Source organism: Alexandromys fortis, unplaced genomic scaffold, assembly GCF_014885135.2.
Source record: "Alexandromys fortis isolate MF-2015 unplaced genomic scaffold, M_Fortis_MF-2015_v1.1 scaffold_192, whole genome shotgun sequence".
In the NCBI taxonomy this organism is placed as follows: Eukaryota; Metazoa; Chordata; class Mammalia; order Rodentia; family Cricetidae; genus Alexandromys; species Alexandromys fortis.
The window spans coordinates 2,373,070-2,387,329 of record NW_026068071.1 but is presented as its reverse complement, the minus strand read 5'-3'; the positions used below and the strand labels follow the sequence as shown (position 1 = coordinate 2,387,329).

Genomic DNA, 14,260 nt, shown 5'->3' with positions numbered 1-14,260 from the left:
GAGAGAGAGAGAGAGAGAGAGAGAGAGAGAGAGAGAGAGAGAGAGAGAGAGAGAGAGAGAGTAAGGTCAGAGGACAACCTTGGCTGTCAGTCCTCACTTTCAGCCTTGTTTAAGACAGGGTCTCCTTTTGGCAGTTTGTTGCTGCATTTGTCAGGCTAGGTGGTCTGCAGACTTTCAGGGCTTCTTCTCTTTCTACCTCTCACCTCCTTGTTTAAGCACCGGAACCGCAGATGCATGCAACCGTGCCCTATTTATTTGGTTTCCGGGGATTTGAGCTCCAGTTCTTACACTTGCCCAGCAAATGTTTTATGGACTGGGCCATCCTCCCAGTCTCTGGTATATACTATTTATTTAAAAAGAAATAGATAGAAGATATGATAAATTGTAGAGAATACAGAAACTGCACTGATCCAAGCCACCATACTCATATGCATCATCGCTATTACTTACTATGACATGTCTTCTAGCCTGCATTCCCCTTGAGCCCTCCACCCAGACTGCTTAAAAGATTTCATCTATTTTCTTTGCTTCAAGTTCTTCAGTGGTTCCCGCCTCACAGAGTAAAAGCCAAAGTCCCTGTAATACTTCAAAGATCTATGATGCTGTCTATCCCTGTTGTGACTGTCTTCAGCCAAGTCTCCCCTGAACCATCCTGTTTTGGCCTCTCTAGAACCTGTTGGTCTCCTGCAGGCTCACCTCATCACCTTCATCCTTAATATTCTTCCTTCCTGGAGTTCTTGCTCCCAGGACCACAGCACAGTTTTCTCTGTGAGGTTTTCCAGGTTTCTACTCAATTTTTGTATTTATAAGAAAAGGCCTTCCAAGTCAATAGGATGGGAGGACAGTTGTATGGCTGGTGCCCTCCCCGAGGGCCTTAGTCATCTCTTTGCATCAAAATTTAAGCTGAATGACAAGGGCTTGTTTACTTGCTTTATGTAACATCATTCAATAAAGATGGACTGGAAAATGATAGAAGCTTTCCTGTCCTCACCTTTCAGCTTCACATACTTCCTCAGAACTTCCTACACTCTACACAGAAGGAACTCACACAAACTCGAGTTTTTACCACACATACTTTGCAGGTTCTTACTTTTCTTTGTTATACTTTAAATGTATAAGTTCCTGGATAAAATGTAAGCTTAATTAAGACTAGTTAGAATGCAAGGTACCCACGATAACCAATCTGCATTTTTATACCTCATAGTTCATTCTGCCTACTGACTTATAAATCAACTCTTGTGCAGTACCTACAGTTCCACCAAGGTATTATCATTACTAGTGCTTCTTAGAAAATATTTGCTCTACATCACTACAAATAAAGCATATTCTACTCTCTTAAGCAAAAAGGTCAAAATGAAAATCTTCATTTTTAAAGAAAAGAAAAATGCTATTTTTCTAACAAAAAGAAATCAAACAGTTGAAACGCTGAAAGGGAAATTTTCAAGAAAAATCCTTTAAATTGGAAAACATAGCAAATTGCTGACAGAAGTTTTTAGATGTGGATAAATTTTAGTGGCTTTGTGTGAATTGTTTTCCAAAAGTGAAGACAAAATATTTCCCAGTAATACCTTTCAAGGTTTTGATTCACAGCAATGATAAGATCAATTTGTAAGAAATTTATATTAGATAATTGGATCCTGCTAAGCATTTTACTTAAATAAGAAAACAATCAATGTACTGTTTCTATGTTCATACAACAAATGGTTATGAAAACTATGATTAATATAGAGAAGTAAAGGGAGAAAAAAGATTACTCATGGCAAAGAAAGCTCTGGTAAGGACATAATTTTAACTAGCTCAAACAAATCTATATACAGACAAGAATAAAGTTATAGTTGCTGGGCAGTGGTGGCGCACGCCTTTAATCCCAGCACTCGTGAGGCAGAGGCAGGCGGATCTCTGTGAGTTCGAGGCCAGCCTGGTCTACAAGAGCTAGCTCCAGGACAGGCTCCAAAGCTACAGAGAAACCCTGTCTTGAAAGACTACAAAAAGTTACAGTTATAAATATATGTCAATATGGCAGTAAGAAAAATAATTTGTTCTTATTTTATATAATATGTTCAATCATGTATTCCTTGACCTTGAGAATTTAAATACTAGAGAAAACACTTTGTGGGAGGCAGTACTGGGATCAAACCCTGAGTTTGTACATGCTAGGCAAGTCCTCCTTGGTTAGTTGAAACAGGATCTTATCATGTTAGCCAGGTTTGGCTTCGAGCTGTTGATACTCTTACCTCCATTTCCCAAATGCTACTTTGCCTTATTGACCTAGACTTGCTAGGACATTCATTGCTTTATTGGCATCGGAGCCTACTTCTTTGGGATTCGGGCATGTATACCAGACCAGCTGAGATGCCCGGCCTTATGGGACTGAGCAGCTACTAGATTCTTAGACTTTTTGTTTACAACTTCCCATTGTTGGATTTGTTGAACTGCCACTTGTAAGTCATTCCAATATATTCTCTTCACACACACACATACATACACACACACACACACACACAGAGAGAGAGAGAGAGAGAGAGAGAGAGAGAGAGAGAGAGAGAGAGGCTTCCGGCCTGAGCTCTCTCTCTTTTCCATCTTCCTCTCCGAAAGGCAGCTTCACTTCTGCCTCTCTCCCCACTTCTCTGCTTNCTCTCTCTCTCTCTCTCTCTCTCTCTCTCTCTCTCTCTCTCTCTCTCCTCCCTTCACCCTTCCTCCTCCATAACCCCCTGAATAAACATTCAACCTCACCCTGCATGTCGTGTCTATCCATGTTTCTGTCTTCTGCCCACCCGCCATGTGTCTCCTTGCCTGGGACCAGCCATTGCTCAGGGACCAGCAGCCGTCTCTGCCTGGGGCCCACTGCCTGCTGCCACATGGCCCGCCACCACTGCTCTGAGACCAGCAGCCATCTCTGCTTGGGACTCTCTGCTCCCAGGGCCTGCTGTCTGCTACCACATGGCCCGCTACCACCATTTGGGACCTACAGCATTTCTGCTGCCTACTGCCGCGGGGATCTTGCAGCGTTTTTTAAAAAAGAATATTAGCAAGTACATAGATATACACAAAATTTTATTTTAATTTTAAAGGATAAATATTTATTAAGTACCTGCTATGCACATAGTACAGTCTAGAAGCTCAAGACACATGAGGGACAAAAAAGACAAATCTTCTCCTTTCATGTGTTTCTCTATCAGGAGAAGGGACTAGCAGAAACAAGAAAAGACAAAATTATATAACATCTTAATTTCCCCCACAGACGTGGCCAGTGGGGGCAGTGGAAAAAGGTGATAGGAGAACTTGGACAAAGTATAATTTTTAGCTCATATGAGAACTGACAAAAGGTGTTTTAGGAAAAGGATATTCATATCTGTCAATTCATGCAACATAGCTTCGGAGGAAACACCTTAGTTACAGTCTAACTGGCCTGGATTAGAAACCTGTTTCATGTTATTTGATGGTCTGAGTGTAAATTCCACCCCTCAACAAAATGGAACAGTTTCATTTCCATAATAAATTCCTGGGTGAGGCTGGGCAGTGGTGGTGCACGCCTTTAATCCCAGGCAGAGTCAGGTGGATCTCTGTGAGTTCGAGGTCAGCCTGGTCTACAAGAGCTAGTTCCAGGACTGGAACCAAAAGCTACGGAGAAACCCTGTCTCAAAAATCCATAAACAAAAACAAAAAAACTACCAAAAATGACAGGAATAGGAAAGTGGGGACATATTCATTCAAAGAGAGGACAGAAAAATTGGTAGAAAAGTAGACAGGAACTTACTCACAAAATTTTGGAATTGGAAAAAATAATGCAGGCCCTAATGATAAGTAAAATCCCTTTAGTTGACTACTAAGTCCCTACTAGCTAGTTGTTCTGACTTGTAATATGAGTTCAGGCTACCATGAAATCGATCTGAAGTGTATACAAGATGAAGTACCCTCAATCTAACCCAAAAGAAAACAAAAACAAGCAAAAGTGACATCTGATTAGCTCATAACAAGGCCAATTCCTATCAAATGTCCCATTGGACAGCCCATAATATATCAAGCCTTTCCTATGTAAATAGTTTTCTAGTGGATCTGAGAATCTCAGCCTTACCATTGGCTGTTTTCAGATGACTGTTCAACCAAAATGACTTAACCTGAATCTAATGAGACCCCAGACAGTTTCAAACTTGCTTGTACTCTTTTTTTCTTTTAATATTAGGATCAAAAACACAAAATAGCTAAGGAGAGATGACATATTTTAGATATGAAAAAGACAGAATAAGGTGACAGGTAATATTTATAAGTGAACATAAATGGGGCAATGAATTTGAATGAGTATTAAATTAGGTAATACTATTTGGCCAGCTAAACTTTTTTTCATGGTGCTTGAAATGGAATTTGGAACTTTGCACAAGATAGGTAGGCTCAACCATTGGAGATGGTTCATGAATACAGCATCAAACATGTTGAACTTGATTTTGATAAGTTGCACAATAGATGCAAAAGTGAATGCCCTTGTTTTTAAGAAATACATATTAATCTGTTTATCTCAAAGAGTTTGGGAAAAAATTGTTTATTTTTGACAAAGAATGAGAATCCACATGAAAGAAAAGGCCACTAGCTGTAGCTAAAGGATAGGATGGGCTTCTATGTATTATGTTTGAAAGCAATGTATCTGAAATTACATGAAATTAATAGTTACAAAATATAAGTTTTCTTGTTCTTTTTAAAGAAAGGGATAATGAAATATATACACCACAGATACAAATATAATAAAGTCAGAAGAAACTCACTGACTGCCAAGGAAATTCTTGATACATACTAAAGTTCATGTTTTCAGTGTAAGACATAAGAGAAAATATTCCATGAAACAGGATCAAGGTGGCAGATGAAGAATATGTTTCAAAAAATCAGAAAGGATTCCTTTAAATTAAAAAGGCGAGAAATGAATTTATTTAAAAGGAAATGAAAGTTGAAATCTAAAATTGAGGCAAATGCTGCAGAATTGAATACTCACAGAAGCTTCTCTTCAGATTGGAAGGGAGGAGAATACATATGCAAGAGCCCAAATCTTACTTTCTGAGTAGCATTTCTCAGTATGTGGTCAGAAAATAAAACACATGAGAGAAAACTACAAGAAGAAGAGATGGAATCTAGAAAATGTGGAAATTAAACTAGAGTCACAGGAAACACTTGATGAGCATTCCTTCTGCCCCCCCCCCCCTTCGCATCATATGGATTGAATCAGCATTACTCATCGCATTCCCTAACAGAAAAGCCAGGACAAACAGCTTTATTCTCAGAATTTACCCAATTGGGCGAGAAAGGAAGAGAAAGAGAGAGAGAGAGAGAGAGAGAGAGAGAGAGAGAGAGAGAGAGCGGGCGCAACAACAATACCAAAACCCCTCTTATCTCAATTTATGATAGAGTGAGTTTGTAACCTAGGGGCTGAAAGTAACCAGAGTCACTTGTCAAGTGCTTCAATGTAGGGATAAGCCCAGCCCATTAGGGGGTGTGTTCGCCTTGGGCTAATGTTTACTTATAAATCTAGCCAGCGTGAGCCCCGCCCTCTCTGCTTCCCTGTTCTCTGTGGGAAAGGGTGGTTTTGTAAGTCTATTTTCCCCATTAAAGCTGTATATATTATTACAATCTGTCTGAATTCATTTATGCTGTTACACTTCAAGACATGGAAGTTGGTAATGAAAGGAGAGGAAAACCCAATAATCAGAAATGTCATTTTATTATTGTGTACTTCATATAGCAGCCTTCATACAGAGATTCCAAAAATAAGTCATCTCATTTTTCCATATGACTTCTATTGCCCAATGAGACATTAGCAAAGATTAAACATGTTTAGACTTAAAAAGTATTACTACTTGCTGAGCATGGTAATGTATACTCACAATTCTGGTACTCAGTAAAAGGATGCAGAAAGATTGTGAGTTAGAAGGCCAGCCTGGGCTATGTAGATAGACTGTCTTAAATAAAACAGAAAAAAGATGTAAGTGGTTTTGCTTTGGAGCTTACTCCTTGGTGCTGTCCAGAGTTTTTTCATGAACATATGAAGGACAGGCTGTCAGCTAGAAAATTAGTGACTAGTCAGAACTAAGATCATGTAGACATTGTGGAAGACCTCAGGTGATCCTGGACCAAATCATCCCTCAAGTGGCCTGCTACCTCACTCTAGGCATGCAAGTGACCTTCATAGGGATGAACAAAACAATCGTCAGTTTCAGTCTAGTGAATGTCCAACCTACAGAATTATGATTAGAGACTTTGTTTCTTTGAGACAGTGTTCATATCTTCTCTTTACTCCAGGTTGGCATTGGACTTGACACTCATGCCTCTGTCTCCTGAGTATGACAAGTAAACACTACTGATATGGGATGCCCCTCTGTATGCTGTGAATACCATTTGTTAATAAAGAAGCTATTTTGGGCCTGTGATAGGGTAGAGCTAGGCAGAGAAAACTAAACTGAATGCTGGGAGAAAGGAATCGGAGTCAAGGAGAAGCCATGGAGCCGCCACCAGAGGCAGACATGCTGAAACCTTGCTAGTAGGCCATAAACCTCGTGGTAAAATATAAAATAATGGAGATGGGTTAATTCTAGATATAAGAGCTAGCTAGCAATATGCTTAAGTAATTGACCAAGCAGTCACTTAATAATACAGCTTCTATGTGGTTATTTTGGGAGTCTGGGCAGCCAGGAAACAAACAAACAGCCTCCTTACTATACACTATCAGAGTCAGCATGAGTTAAAAACTGTTTCAAGCCACAAGATTAAGAATGTCTCTTATGGAGGTGGGTCTTGTATTTATCTGTTGCTTTCATTGGTTAATTAATAAAAAAAAACTGCTTGGCCCTAATAGGACAGAAAATTAGGTAGGTGGAGTAGACAGAACTAAATGCTGGGAGAAAGAAGCTGAGTCAGGGAGTCGCCATGATTCTCCCACTCCAGACAGACGCAGGTTAAGATCTTCCCTGGTAAGCCACCTCATGGGCTACACAGATTATTAGAAATGGGTTAGATCAATATGTAAGAGCTACTTAATAAGAGGCTAGAACTAATATGCCAGGCAGTGTTTAAATGAATACAGTTTCCGTGTAATTATTTTGGGTAAAGCTAGCTGGGTGGCAGGACACAGCCCCGCCACTCCTATTACAACATGTCTCATTATACAGCAATGGATAACTGACATACACACCAAACCCAAAACTTTTTCCATTTACTACTACAATGCAATAGACTTTCTTTGCCATTATAATAAAAAGGATTCTTAACCAAAAGCATAGTTTCATGTACTAGTGTCACTGCTTCTGTTCATCATTATCATGTATGTTCAACTATGCCCTTGAATTCCAAGCTTCTCCTTCCAACTCTATAGCTTTCCCTTATCCATTTAAGCTTTATTTTCACAAATTGCCAAAGGACATGGCTTCTTTTCATGCCCATAGATATCAGGTAGGACCCTCACACATTCTCACCATCTTTTCTAAAGCTCAAAAGTTTAACAATGTGATTCTCCATCCATTAATTGCTATTTGCTACCATTCTTTACAAGTTGGTATAGGTTTTCCATTTCACATAGAAGAGCTATCTTCTCACCAAAAGCCAAAGGAGAATTTCCTCTTGGGACCGGACCTTTATCTGGGTTGATCTGTTCCTTAGGCTTTGAATCCTATATACTTGTTTCCTGGTTTATCCTCTGCTAAAGACAGAGGTGACCCTGTGAAGATGGTTGGATGTCTTTGCACTTGCAACCCAGTGACAAACTGTACACATTAAAATTACATGGCAGTTTTTTAAAAAAGACAAGTCATATGGAAATTATGCCTGTTTCTGTTGGAAGAACATTAGCAAAGCAGGATTGTGGAGTGTGTTTGTTGGCCTTGAGGCTCTCCATAATGCAGTTGGGTGTTTACAGTTTCAACCCCAGATAGCTAATGCTCATATTCCCTTAGGCCTTTCTATTTATATGCTCCATAGTCTGATATCTGACTGTCCAGTACTGTATCTTTCTTTAAAGAGTGTTCTCTTCAGCTATAGCCAAGTTTGTTTGCATGTGCTTGGCTAGAAGCGCTAGAGAATTTGACTCCCTATTCTTATATCTGTGTAGTTCCCATCTAATGATGAATCAAAGTGGGTGGAAGGATACACCAGATGTAACAGATCTGAGGAGTACACCTTTCATCGGTTCTCATGGTTCGGTAACATATTACTTCCCTTCCCTGTCTCTCACTTCTTAATAGATGGCTATTAAAATTTCATTCTAAGTTCTATAACCAAGTAATACACAAGTAGAAAAAATAACCTCCTCATATACTACTTTATAGGATGGGAGCTGAATCTCTAAAAATTGTTAAAAACTATTTAGTAAGAAAAACAGCATTATAAGGATGGTGGAAAGAACCAGATTTGAAAGCCAGTAAGGTGGCTCAGACAGTAAAGTACTTTGAATAAATGCTGATGAACTGAGTACTCAGGACCCATACAAAGGTGGAAGGAAAAGAGTGAATCCAAATACTCTGATTTTCACAGAGTGTCATATCACTTGTACTGCCCTACCCCTATACACCATAATAAAATCAAAGGACCAGACTTATGGTGGCGAATAGGTTAATAGCTGCTTCTGAGCCTAATTCACCCTCAGGGACTCTTTCCTCATAATGATGGAATCAATGATGATTATGTGGATAATATGGGGTCATAATCTGGCTCATCTCCAGCATGGACATCTATCATTTTGTCCAATAGTCACTGAACATTAAACTTATAGGATTTAATTTCTTGCACTGTGAGGCTATCTAAACTTTATTTTTTTATTTTTTTTAAGGAGAATGATGCTCTGATATGGTCATCTATCTAAACACATGTATAACTTCAAAACATAATTAGAGGGTATTCAAATAAATATATTTAAATGTTTATGAAATATTTAACTGTTTGGTTGCAGGTTAAACTACAGAGTTAAAATAGGCTATTTTTATTGCCAAATGCCTTCAGACTACATTGACTTTTTTTGGAACTGGTACAAAAACAGAGATTACATCCAAAGTTGTACAGAGATTCTGTGTGGTCCAGAAAATTATGAGTCTTTACTTGTGCATACAAACTAAATATTACTCATGTTTATTCTCTGGTTCTTGGAACAGTAAGCAGTCTGGGCCTCAGACTGATTGGGGAAAGACCTCTTATTGGATCTATGACCTATTCTTCTAACAAAGACTAGAAAATACTTAATAGTTCTAAATGATGAATTCTATAAGGAAAAAAATAGTAATTTTGGCAAGCGAGAGACACTGGTAACCATTTGAATAAGGCTTCCTTTACTTGCAGCCAGTATTGCAGTCATCGCTTTGTCAAGGATTCTGAGATTCCTCAAGCATGAAAGGAAGGGTAGGGAATCAAATCCTCTCTATTTAATAGGAAACGTCTTAGAATCGCTTCAAAATTAGCTTTGGCTCAGCTTAATGAAATTTCCTTATAGTTGAGCGGTGGCCCACCAAATCCACAGCATTCAAATGGCAGTTCTTTTAACTGTTATTTTAAAAAGCCTTGAAAATTGCAGAACATACAAAAATAAAGATTTTTATTTCATCCACTCTGATGGAGGGGGGGCTTTCCTTGCCCTTTGAGTAGCTAAAAAGCAAGCCACCTAAGAAGATATTCTTTCTTCTGACAATAGGAAATTTAACACCTGTGATATATAACAAATCATTTTTTTAGAGAATGGCAAAGTAACCAAGACAAAAGAATGAAAGCCATTTTTTTGATGGTGTCACTGAAATTTCTCCATTGACATTTTGTGGAGAACTCTCTTGACATTTCTCCTAGTTCTTAATAATGCAGTTTGTCTTTATCAGTCTGCAGTGAGCAACTGCCAACTGCTTTTCTAGCCATCTTGCCTTCCATTCTGCAGCCATTCATGTCTTCCAACTGCTTTCTAATATGAGTGTAACAGCCAGCATCACTTTCTTTACATCAGTATGTGCATACGTTTTGACACCCAAAGCTCACCATTCATCTCTACTTGGCCTGAACAAGGGTATGACTAAACTGAGCATCTCATGAGCAAAAATCAGCACAGCAATGTAGCAAAAAAAAAAAAAGTGTCTCCTTATTGAAGTGATACCAATGTCAAATACTGATGTGTATAAATAATTGATTGTGTTTTCACTGGGGATCCCAGTTTGATCTTTTGTTGCTTAATGACCCCTGGGGTCTTTGGCTCTCTGAGAAGCAGGAACATTTAGGATATTTTATTACAACTTCATCACTAATTTATAGATTACTATGGAGTCAGGTGCACAGGTTCAGAGTCTCATCTATCACGATGGGCAACTCCAATATTAAGAGATCACTACTTACCAGAAATCAATGGAAGATACCAGAGGGAAGGAAAGGGGTTGATGGCTCACAGGTGCTATAGAAGGCATAGCAGCAGCACAAACATATCAAAACCAAAAATTTCCTTTTCTTGCCCTTTAGTCAGATAAACTAGAAAAGGTTTCGATTATTTCCTAAAAGTAAAACTCCCTAATATAAAGCATAGCAAACTATAATCAAATGTCATCAAACAGTTGTTACTTTGTTTTTCTTTTCTGCTATGGCTTTGGCAGCATTTTTTTTTAAAACTAGACTAACTGTGTTAGATTTGCACTTTCAAAGAGATGCTATTGCTTCTAAAAATGGTGAAGAACAAAAAGAGAACATTTCCTCCCACCACCAGAAAAATTGCAAATTGCCAAAAAATGGCCAGAAAAAAGAAAGCAAGTATTGGTATTTAATTGCAGATTTGATAACATTCGTCCTTTGAATATAAGCATTGAATTTGAGTTCATTTCTTCCTAATTGTCCAAAGTGTGTTATGATAGATGCACATGTTGAGATATGATAGGAAGAAGCAAAAAGTGCAAAGACCAAAAAGCCCATTTATTACATATCGTCATGGAAACTCACAATGACTTCAGGATGTATAATACATTCCAGAGTTTTACAAGAGTTCCTGAACAATGTTAATATTTTTTTTTCTGAGAATGTTCTCAAGAATTCCATTTCCATTACAGCCAAGGATGTATTCACATCCCCTGACCCCTCAGCAACGCCTCTTCTAATTTCTATGCCCCTTCTCTTGCAACAGAGGAATGATGGGCCCCATCAATAAAACCTAAACTCGGTGCAATCTGAAAAAGCACTAGTTAAGAGAAAGAAACCTCTGAGCATATTCATAAGGAGTGGTTCTTTATGAAACTTTTCTGTGTCACAGGAACACCAGGGAGGCTGTGGCACATTCTGCAACTGTTGCTATGGCAAAGCGTCTTGGGCTATTGAGTAGGAAGCACATTGTTGTGTTTAAGTCATGTAAATGATCAGGATACAAAGGAAGCAGCCCAGGCAGCCCAGGCAGCCCCTGCTCCACCACTGCTATGCTGAGGTCTTTCTCCCTTGACACATGCCATTTACACAGCATGGGAAGGCTCCCCCCACCCCTGAAAACCTTACTCCCTGGGTGCTTCTAACTAGCCTTTGGAGACATTTATGAGATCTCCACCTCTTTCAGAATCAATTCTGCAGGGGGAAAACTACACAATGACAAAGCCCTTTCCTCTATTTTAAGGCCAGGATATTTCTATGAAGGTTTTGTGTTTTTGCTCCATACTGCTGATCTTGTCTAATATCCGCAGTTTTCTATCCATTTTTGTACCTTAAAGGAAACTAGGACAGATATTCCTTTGTTACCCACTTATATCTCAAATATGTGTTTTTAATCAAGTATTTTACTACAGCACCAATTCACACTGATTAAACATAATTATAGAAACAAAATATGCAGAATACCTTTTAATAATACCACCATCTCTAAGGAAACAATGGGGATCTAATTTAATGATCTAAGGCATTGTTTGAAAGCAATGTCGAATTAAAAAAATAGTAATATATCTTAAATGGAGCTTACTAGTAATATATCAAGTGGAGTTTATTTTTGGATTGAACAATGCAATTAAAAATGTACTATTATTTAAGATTCAGTGTTTCTAATTTTTAAATTATTACTTAAATGAAGACTTGAACAATAAAAACATCCTCCCAGTAAAAACACTTTGGATTCTGGGACTTGACATTTGAAATGCTGTGCTCATTTGTAGCTCAATTTTGAGAGGAAATTATCAGCACTATGAAAACCTGCAGTTTTGATAATGTGTCAATGTCGCTTTCTGTGTTTTGACACTTTACTGTGATTACAAAGGATTGTATCACTGGCAGAGTTTATCACTGGTGGGCACTGCAGAGATGATACACAAGAACTCTGCATTCCCTTTGCAAAACCTCTTGGATCATAACCTTTAAAATGGTTTTGTTATTTTTCAATGCATTTTGGTGCATAATAAAATGCATTTTTTTCTTACTTGTATAGGAATGGACCATCTCAGGAAAGCTCAAAGAATTACTACCACATAGCCATACACAATTAGTCCCAGAACTTGTCTAATAAGCCTCTGGAGTCAAAAGAACTTAGGACAATAAAATCTCAGTAAAAATGTGGTCTATCTGAAATTTCACATCCATTCAGAATAGAATTCTGTAAACAATTAGCAAGCTCTTTTTAGTTTTATTAATTAAAATGTTCTTCTAGGAATTATTTAAACAGTATTTACAATTTCTATAAATTTTAAGACATAATCTGACATTTAATTCTCGATTTTTAAATTCTCTATAGTTAAAACCATAGCTGCCCATTCATCCACTCCCTATCTGAAGAAAATTTCAAATATTTGAAACACAGTATAGGAATGACTCCCTCGAGAAGCCAGCCTCCTTATCTTTGGGTGCGCACTCTCCTATTCCTAAATGCCCCTCTCTTAAAATTCTTTTCTTTTGTTAAAAATATAAGGTAGGATGTAATTATTCAGCCATAGATAAGGCTGCACTTCCGCGTTCTAAAGGCAGGCAGTGAGGACAGGCCCTTGGGCACAAAGGACCCCGCGTGACCCATGTGCGCGCATGCGTGGTTACATCCACGTATGACTTAGCTAAACCCTTGCACGCATGCATGAGTCACCCGTCATCTGCATCATCAGTGTGACGTAGTCACGCCAACCCATATATGTTTGTTTGTGTGTGTGTGTGTGTGTGTAGAACCATAGAAATCTAGTTCACTCTTAATATTATCATAGTAAGTCCATATATGCTTAATTTTGTATTATATACTGATGATATAATATTTCCATGCGCTTGCATGATAATCTTTAAGAATTCATCAGAGCACACATCTAATTGTATTCTAATACATTTCTGTGAACTTGCCTTTGGCCAAGTCTTCCACTGCAAGAAAATGTTGAGAATGGGGCTGCAAACATACATTTCATCCTGGATCTTGGTTTGTCATTCTTGCCCCTAATCTACAGTTACAAATATACTTACTGTAGGGCCCATGGGTCTATCCTTGCTCCCGGGGTTCATTTTGAGGACAGTCTCTGGCCAGCCAGCATTTCTTGTTTGTTCCTGTGCTTCATCTGCCTATCCTGGTGATTAGCTGTAGGACATTCTTGACTCCACCTTGGGCGTGGTAATTTCCCACCTGCCTGGGGGGTATCCCATTGTGCAGCAGCTAGGTATTTAAGGTTTTCCCTAAATTTGAATAAACAGCATTCAGCTGATCTCCTTTCAAATGACCCAGGTCTCTTGTGTGTTCTTTCAATCTCCGAGCCCTTGACTGGCTGGTGAACAGTACATTGGCACACGAACTAAACCAAGAGAAAAACGCAGACACAGGCGATACAATTTACATTATCTTTTAGGATATCTCTAGTAGTATCACACTTAGGAGTGGTCCAGAAGTTACCTTTTTCTAAAACTGAAACAGTTGTATATGTTTTGTGAATAGTCTAGGTACACTTGTTTCTGATTATGACTTTCTAAAACAAAAGCCCAGTTGACAAATAATTCATATGTAAGAAAATCCACCAAGTTACATATATTGTTGAATAATTATTAATGTATTCACAGAGTTATAACCATCATTATGACCTATTTTAGAACAGTTCCTCCCTTGGAGAAGAAATAATATCATGTCTGTTACAGTCAGTCCATTTTTCTCTGCTTTCCATCCATTGTTCCAGTGACACTAACCTTTCTGTAGCTCTAAGTATACTGTCTTTCAACATTTCATACAAACAATTTCATAAAAATATGTGATGCTTAGCCACACTGATGAATATTTTGCATATCACCATAGAACCTTCATCTGACGATGGATGGACATAGAGACAGAGACCCTCATTGGAGCACTGGA

The 14,260-nt window shown here is 38.4% G+C and overlaps 1 protein-coding gene across 6 annotated transcripts in view; it reads right to left on the bottom strand.

The window, feature by feature from the left end:
- The window catches only part of Mid1 (midline 1), a 341,636-nt gene that overhangs the window by 186,063 nt on the left and 141,313 nt on the right, over positions 1–14,260 (bottom strand). The window lies entirely within an intron of this gene.